Below are 9,121 nucleotides of genomic sequence, written 5' to 3'. Positions count from 1 at the left end.
GCCTAAATGATAATTTTGATTAGGACACTGTACATTTACATTCAAATTTAATCTTTAAGGAGGAGCATTCATTTTGATAGCGCCTAAGACAGTGCCTTGCAAATAGCTGGCTATTAATAAGTACATTTCTGGGATAAGGTGAAAAATTTTATACACAGTGTCAAAGAAAGATTGAACTGGACAGAGTTAAATAGGCAAGATTTTATTCAAGGCCATTATAGTAGGGTAGAGAGATTGAACTCTTAATGAAAGGTAGGAGGATTTTTTTAAGCATTAGAGTGAGCTAATGAGAAAGTACTGGAAGACTTTAAGGGGAAACGGTAGTCAATGTGATTAGACCATTTATGTTTGCTAATTGGTACTTATCAATTAAGACAGGGAATTAGGAGCAGTGTCTTTCTTGATGATCACACTTCCAAGGGATGGCTCCCAGGTCCTTGAGAAAGATATCCTGGGTAGTAAAATGGGCAAGAGGCTGGGAGAAGATTTATGTTTCAAAGGGACAGAGAAAAATTTACAGTTGAAAGATTTCTAAAGTACATGCTCTAAGAAAAGGGAGGTCAGGGGCCAATAGTCTGAAAGAAACCTGTTTGAAGTTTAGTCAAACTGAGGGGTATTTTAAGGCCTAAGGCCATCTTGGGAAACAGATTGCTGGGAGTATTACCCAGAAGTCTACACATTTAACCTTTGCTCTTTTTCACAAATGTAGATTTATACCACACAAAAGAGAATAGAAAGATTAATATAAATCTATCATCATGGTGGACAATAACTTAGAGGATGGGTGTATGGTACCTTTTTATATGAAAATGCATGTAATTTTACTTATTCTAAGGACCTGGAATACTGCAGCAAATGCAATATAAACGTTCTACTTGAGGCTCATTATTGTGGTTTATGATGATTTGGTTTTATGATGATAATTCTTTTTTTTTTTAAAGATTTTATTTATTTAATTGACAGAGAGAGACACAGCGAGAGAGGGAACACAAGCAGGGGGAACAGTAGAGGGGGAGAAGCAGGCTTCCCGCTGAACAGGGAGCCCGATGTGGGGCTCGATCCCAGGACCCTGGGATCATGACCTGAGCCGAAGGCAGACGCTTAATGACTGAGCCACCCAGGCGCCCGGTGATAATTCTTTAGATAGCTAAATGGACTTTAATTTTTTGTCCTTTCCATGTATCTGACTTCAGTTGTTCAATACAGTTAGCTTTACTATAAATGGATTTAAAAAGATAATTTTTTTGTGGATTTTAAATGTATAAAATTGTGAATTATGTTAATAAATCTCCATTTATGCCACATTTGCTAAGTTATCATATAGAAATTATATATTCTGATAATAGCAACTTAAACTTTTGTCAGTTCCTCTAAATTAGGGTAGAGTGCTGAAAAGATGGTGGAGGAGTAGGGGACCCTATTCTAACCGGTCCCTGGAATTGAGCTGGATATCTACCAAACCACTCTGAACACCCACGAAATCAGCCTGAGTTGTAAGAAGATAGATCTGGATCTCTACAAACAGAGTATCGCAGGCATTTGGTTTCAAGGTACAAAGCAGGGAGCCGTGATTCCACTGGCAGATATCGGAGGATAAATGGAAGGGGGAGGGAACTGAGCCATTGGGATCCTACACCACCGGTGAGCAATAGCGTCCTGTGCTGGGGACTGGGCACAGACTCACATACCGGTAGCGACAGGGAAAGGAATTTGGGGCAGTCCCCTGGACAGAAACCCGGAGTGGTGGGGCCATGCATGTGAACTGGGGGCGGCTGGTGGTTTTAGAAGCACAAAGGGCAGAGACGTGCCTGACCTGGAAGTGAGGACTGGGAGTGCTGCTGAGGGGTGCACAACACAGGACACTGCAGTTTATAGCAGCACAGACAGAAATGGAGATAGTGTGGCCTGGAGAGCTCACTGAAGAACAGACTGCGATCTCTCTGCTCTGAGGCAGAGGGTTGGAAATGATCTCTTCTGCTCTGACTCTCAGAAGAGACATGGAAAGCCACCAGGGAAAGCCACCAGGGAACAAAAGCCCCCCAAAAACAGTTTCCACTGAGCCATCCCCCACCACAGGGGGCAGGGCAACTCTTCCCAAACAGGGTTGCCTGAGTAACAGTGTGCCAGGCCCCTCCCCCAGAAGACAGGCTGGGAGAACAAGAGGCCAGCAACCCTAAGGTCCCTAGAAAACAGGTGCATCTTGCTTGCATTCTGGTCAATAATTTGGACTCTGTACATTCCCTCAACCACCCCTCAACAGAATGAATGGGAGGAGAAACCCCCAAAATAGGAAAGACTCAGAAACTATGACTTATGCCACAGATTTACAAATGGATTCAGATATGACCAAGATGTCAGAGATGGAATTCAGGCTAGCAATTGTGAAGACAATAGCTAGAATGGAGAAATCAATTAATGGCAACATAGAGTCTCTAAGGACAGAAATGAAATCTGAATTGGCAGAATTTAAAAATGCTATCAATGAGATCCAATCTAATCTAGATAATCTAACAGCTAGGGTAAGTGAGGCAGAAGAGTGAATTAGTGATTTAGAAGACCAATTAATAGACAAGAAAGGAAAAGAGGAGGCTAATGGAAAAACAACTCAGAATCCATGAATATAGAGCCAGAGAAATAAGTGACACCATGAAACGTTCCAATGTCAGAATTATTGGGATCCCTGAGGGGGTGTAGAGAGAGAGAGGACTAGAAGATATATTTGAGCAAACCATAGCTGAGAACTTCCTTAATCTGGGGAATGAAACAAACATTTGTGTCCTAGAGGCAGAGAGGACCCCTCCCAAGATCAAGGAAAACAGGCCAACACCTTGGCATGTAATAGTAAAACTTTACATAGAGGAACATCAGAATACTGTCAGACCTATCCATAGAGACCTGGCAAGCCAGAAAGGGCTGGCAAGACATATTCAGGGTATTAAATGAGAAGAACATGCAGCCAAGAATACTTTATCTGGCAAGTCTGTCTTTTAGAATGGATGGAGATGCAGAACTTCTAAGACTGGCAGAAACTGAAAGAATATGTGACCACTAAGCTGGCCCTCCAAGAAATATTAAGGGGGGGGGTTCTATAAAAGGAGAAAGACCCCAAGAGTGATATAGAACAGAAATTTACAGGGACAATCTATAAAAACAAGGTCTTCACAGGCAACATGATGACAATCAATTCATATCTTTCAATAATCACTCTCAACGTGAATGGCCTAAATGCTCCCATAAAACAGCACAGGGTTGCAGATTGGATAAAGAGACAGGACCCATCCATATGCGGTCTACAAGAGACTCATTTTGAACCTAAAGATACATCCAGACTGAAAGTGAAGGGATGGAGATCCATGTTCCATGCCAATGGACCTCAAAAGAAAGCTGGGTAGCAATTCTTATATCAGACAAATTAGATTTTAAGCTAAAGACTGTAGTTAGAGACACAGAAGGACACTATATCATTCTTAAAGAGTCTATCCAACAAGAAGATCTAACAATTGTAAATATCTATGCCCCCAATGTGGGAGCAGCCATCTACATAAGCCAGCTGTTAACCAAAATAAAGAGTCCTATTGATAACAATACGCTAATTGTAGGAGACCTCAATACTCCACTCTCAGCAATAGACAGATCATCTAAGCAGAAAATCAACAAAGAAACAAGAGCTTTGAATGACACACTGGACCAGATGGACCTCATAGATATATACAGATCATTCCACCCTAAAACAACAGAATACTCATTCTTCTCGAGTGCACGTGGAACTTTCTCCAGAATAGACCACATACTGGGTCACAAATCAGGTCTCAATCGATACCAGAAGATTGAGATTATTCCCTGCATATTCTCAGACCATGATGCTTTAAAACTGGAACTCAATCACAAGAAAAAATTTGGAAGAAACTCAAACACTTGGAAGCTAAAGACCACTCTGCTCAAGAATGTTTGGGTCAACCAGGAAATCAAAGAAGAACTTAAACAATTCATGGAAACCAATGAGAATGAAAACACATTGGTCCAAAACCTATGGGATCCTGCAAAGGCGGTCCTAAGGGGGAAATACATAGCCATCCAAGCCTCACTCAAAAAAATAGAAAAGTCCTGAATTCACCAACTAACTCTACACCTTAAATAACTAGAGAAAAAGCAACAAACGATGCCTAAGCCATGCATTAGAAGAGAAATAATTAAGATTAGAGCAGATATCAATGAATTAAAAACCAGAAACACAGTAGATCAGGTCAACGAAACTAGAAGCTGGTTCTTTGAAAGAATTAATAAGATTGATAAACCACTGGCCAGACTTATCCAAAAGAAAAGAGAAAGAACCCAAATTAATAAAACTATGAATGAAAGGGGAGAGATCACGACTAACAACCAAGGAAATAGAAACAATTATTAGAAATTATTATCAACAACTATATGCCAATAAACTGAGCAACCTGGATGAAAAGGATGCCTTCCTGGAAACCTATAAACTGCCAAGACTGAAACAGGAAGAAATTGACAACCTGAATAGACCAATTACCAGTAATGAGATTGAACCAGTGATTAAAAACCTCCCAAAAAACAAGAGTCCAGGGACTGATGGATTCCCTGGGGAATTCTACCAAACATTCAAAGAAGAAATAATACCTATTCTCCTGAAGCTGTTTCAAAAAATAGAAACAGAAGGAAAGCTTCCAGACTCATTCTATGAGGCCAGCATTACCTTAATCCCCAAACCAGGCAAAGACCCCATCAAAAACGAGAATTTCAGACCGATATCCCTGATGAATATGGATTTCAGAATCCTCAACAAAATCCTAGCTAATAGGATCCAACAATACATTAAAAAGATCATCCACCACGACCAAGTGGGATTTATCTCCAGGATGCAAGGATGGTTCAACATTCGCAAAGCAATCAATGTGATAGAACACATTAATAAGAGGAGAGAGAAGAACCATATGGTCCTCTCAATTGATGCAGAAAAAGCACTTGACAAAATACAGCATCCTTTCCTGATTAAAGCTCTTCAGAGTATAGGGATAGAGGGAACATTCCTCAAGTTCATAAAATCCATCTATGAAAAACCCACAGTGAACATCATGCTCAGTGGGGAAAAGCTGAGAGCCTTTCCTTTAAGATCAGGAACACGACAAGGATGCCCACTCTCGCCACTATTGTTCAACATAGTACTAGAAGTCCTAGCAACAGCAATCAGACAACAAAAAGAAATAAAAGGTATTCAAACTGGCAAAGAAGAAGTCAAACTCTCTCTCTTCACAGATGACATGATACTTTATGTGGAAAATCCAAAAGACTCCACCCCCAAATTACTAGAACTCATACAGCAATTCAGTAACGTGGCAGGATACAAAATCAATGCACAGAAATCAGTTGCTTTCTTATACACTAACAATGCACCTGTAGAAACAAAAATTAGAGAAACGATTCCATTTACAATAACACCAAAAACTATAAGATACCTCGGAATAAACCTAACCAAGGAGGTAAAGGATCTATACTCTAGGAACTACAGAACACTCATGAAAGAAATTGAAAAAGACACAAAAAGATGGAAAAACATTCCATGCTCATGGATCGGAAGAATAAGCATTGTTAAAATGTCTATGCTACCCAGAGCAATCTATACCTTCAATGCCATCCCAATCAAAATTCCGATGACATTTTTCAAAGTGCTGGAACAAATGATCCTAAAATTTGTATGGAATCAGAGAAGACCCCGAATCGCCAAGGAAATGTTGAAAAAGAAAAACAAAGCTGGGGGCATCACGTTGCCCGATTTCAAGCTATATTACAAAGCTGTGATCACCAAGACAGCATGGTACTGGAGCAAAAACAGACATATAGACCGATGGAACAGAATAAAGAGCCCAGAAATGGACCCTCAACTCTATGGTCAAATAATCTTTGACAAAGCAGGAAGATATACAATAGAAAAAAGACAGTCTCTTCAATAAATGGTGCTGGGAAAATTGGACAGCCACATGCAGAAGAATGAAACTCAACCATCTCTAACACCATACACAAAGATAAACTCAAAATGGATGAAAGACCTCAGTGTGAGACAGGAATCCATCAAAATCCTAGAGGAGAACATAGGCAGTAACCTCTTTGACATTGGCCACAGCAACTTTTTTCAAGATTCATCTCCAAAGGCTAGTGAAACAAAAGCAAAAATGAACTTTTGGGACTTCATCAAGATAAAAAGCTTCTGCACAGCAAAGGAAACAGTCAACAAAACAAAGAGGCAACCCACAGAATGGGAGAAGATATTTGCAAATGACACTACAGATAAAGGGCTGGTATCCAAGATCTATAAAGAACTTCTCAAACTCAACAAAGGGCTGGTATCCAAGATCTATAAGGAACTTCTCAAACTCAACACCCAAAAAACAAATAATCAAGTAAAAAATGGGCAGAAGACATGAACAGACACTTCTCCAAAGAAGACATACAAATGGCTAACAGACACATGAAAAAATGTTCATCATCATTAGCCGTCAGGGAAATTCAAATCAAAACCACATTGAGATACCACCTTACACCAGTTAGAATGGCAAAAATTGACAAGGCAAGAAACAACAAATTTTGGAGAGGTTGTGGAGAAAGGGGAACCCTCTTACCCTGTTGGTGGGAATGCAAGTTGTACAGCCACTTTGGAAAACAGTGTGGAGGTGCCTCAGAAAATTAAAAATAGAGCTACCCAATGACCCAGCAATTGCACTACTGGGTATTTACCCCAAAGACACAGATGTAGTGAAAAGAAGGGCCATATGCACCCCCATGTTCATAGCAGCAATGTCCACAATAGCCAAACTGTGGAAAGAGCTGAAATGCCCTTCAACAGATGAATGGATAAAGATGTGGTCCATATATACAATGGAATATTACTCAGCCATCAGAAAGGATGAATACCCAACTTTTACATCAACATGGATGGGACTGGAGGAGATTATGCTAAGTGAAATAAGTCAGGCAGAGAAAGTCAATTATCATATGGTTTAACTTATTTGTGGAACATAAGGTATAGCATGGAGGGCATTAGGAGAAGGAAGGGAAAAATGAAGGGGGAGATTGGAGGGAGAGATGAAACAGGAGAGACTGTTGTCTCTGAGAAACAAACTGAGGTTTTAGAGGGGAGTGGGTGGGGGGATGGGTTAGCCCACAATGGGTATTAAGGAGGGCACGTACTGCATGGAGCACTGGGTGTTATACGCAAACAATGACTCATGGAACACTGCATCAAAAACTAATGATGTTTTGTATGGTGACTAACATAACATAATAAAATAAAATTTAAAAAAATAAAAAAAATAAAATAAGGTAGTAAACCATATTGCATGTTACTTTTGAGGGAAAAATGCATTTTTTGAAATGTTTGTATTAATAAAGTCAATATAATAATTAAGAGATATAATTAATTATATGCAGTGCTGATTATATACACCTTTTGTTTTATTATATCCAACTTGATTGTAGCTATGAAAATATCAAGGATTTTTTAAAAGGAAAATATAGTTGGAGAAGATGTTTTCTATTCAAATACAGTATTTGTGCTAATAATGATTTAGAAGAATGTAGAGAGACCCAAGGTGGTGAAAACCACCCAAGCACCTGAATAAGTAAGACTTGTTCCCAAACTCTGTAAAAGACTGGAGAAAAGAAGTTGGTGAAGGAATAACCGTTCATTATTTCCTGAGCTAAAATTTCTGCTGGAGTTCATAGGCTCAGTTTAGAACTTTCTTTCACAAGGTAAAAGAAGCTGCTGTAATGAATTTAGGGATGAGGAAATAATACAAGTAATATTTCTTTCATAATACTTTCTTATACACATTGCCACAAATTGAAAATATAAACACAGAACCTCTGAGCCATGAGATCCAGGTTTCAGCCTTGCCTCTACCATGACTCAGAAACTGCAAAACCCTTTTCCATCCACTGCCAGCCACTTCTGACACAGAACATCCAGCCATGGATAAAAATATGCTGGTGCAGAATGCCAAACTGGCCAAGTAAATTGACTGATACATTGACATTGCAGCCTGCATGAAGTCTGTAACTGAGCAAGGAGCTGTATTTATCCAATAAGGAGAGGAATCTTCTCTCAGTTGCTTATAAAAATGTCATAGGAGCCCATAGGTCATCTTGGAGGTTCATCTCAAGTATTGAGCTAATGATGTGAGGTGCTGAGAAAAACAGCAGATGGCTTGAGAATACAGAAAGCAATCTCAGAGGTGTCTGCAATGGTGTACTGTCTCTTTGGAAAAGTTGCTTCACAAGCACAGAGCAAAGTCTTCTGCTTGAAAATGTAAGAAGATTACTACTGATACTTGGCTCAGGTTGCTGCTGGTGGTGACCTTAAAGAGACTATGGATCTATCACAACAAGCACACCAAGAAGCTGTTTAAATTAGAAAAAGGAAACACAACCAAAACATCCTACAGTATTGGGTCTGGGCTCTCATTTCTCTGTGTTTTATTGTGCTATTCTGAACTTCCTGGACAAAGACTGTTCTTTTGCAAAGACAGCTTTCTTTTCCAGTTTAATTGAAATATAACTAACATATAATATTGTGTAAGTTTAAGGTGTACAGAATAATGATTTAATATATGTATATATTGCAAAATGATTATCACAATAAGTTTAACATCTCACATAGTTAGAATATTTTTCCCTTGTGATGAGAACATTTAAGATTTATTCTCTTAGTAACTTTCTAATGTATGATATTAATTATAGTCATTATATTATACATTACACCCAAAAACTTACTTATCTTATAACTGGAAGTCTGTAGATTTTGATCACCTTTACCCAATTCTCCCATGCCCCCCCCCACCCCTACCTCTGGCAACCACAAATCTGACTCTATTTCTATGAGTTTCGTTATTTTAGATTTCACATATACGTGAGATCATACAGTACTTTTCTTTCTCTGTCTATTTTATTTAGCATAATGCCTTAAAGATCTATACATGGTGTCACAAATGGCAGGATTTCCCTCCTTTTTTATGGCTGAATAGTATCCCCGTGTTTGTGTGTACATGTGTGTGCATGTATACACCACATTTTCTTTATCCATTTATCTACAGATGGACGCTTAAACTAC

At 39.1% G+C, this 9,121-nt stretch overlaps 1 pseudogene; it reads left to right on the top strand.

The window, feature by feature from the left end:
• The first annotated feature begins 7,983 nt into the window (after positions 1-7,983).
• Positions 7,984-8,569, top strand: LOC118547815 (14-3-3 protein zeta/delta pseudogene; annotated as a pseudogene).
• Positions 8,570-9,121: the final 552 nt, after the last annotated feature.

Source organism: Halichoerus grypus, chromosome 8, assembly GCF_964656455.1.
Source record: "Halichoerus grypus chromosome 8, mHalGry1.hap1.1, whole genome shotgun sequence".
Classification (NCBI taxonomy): domain Eukaryota; kingdom Metazoa; phylum Chordata; class Mammalia; order Carnivora; family Phocidae; genus Halichoerus; species Halichoerus grypus.
The sequence above is the reverse complement of the archived record's forward strand: the minus strand, read 5'-3'. Positions and strand labels throughout refer to the sequence as shown.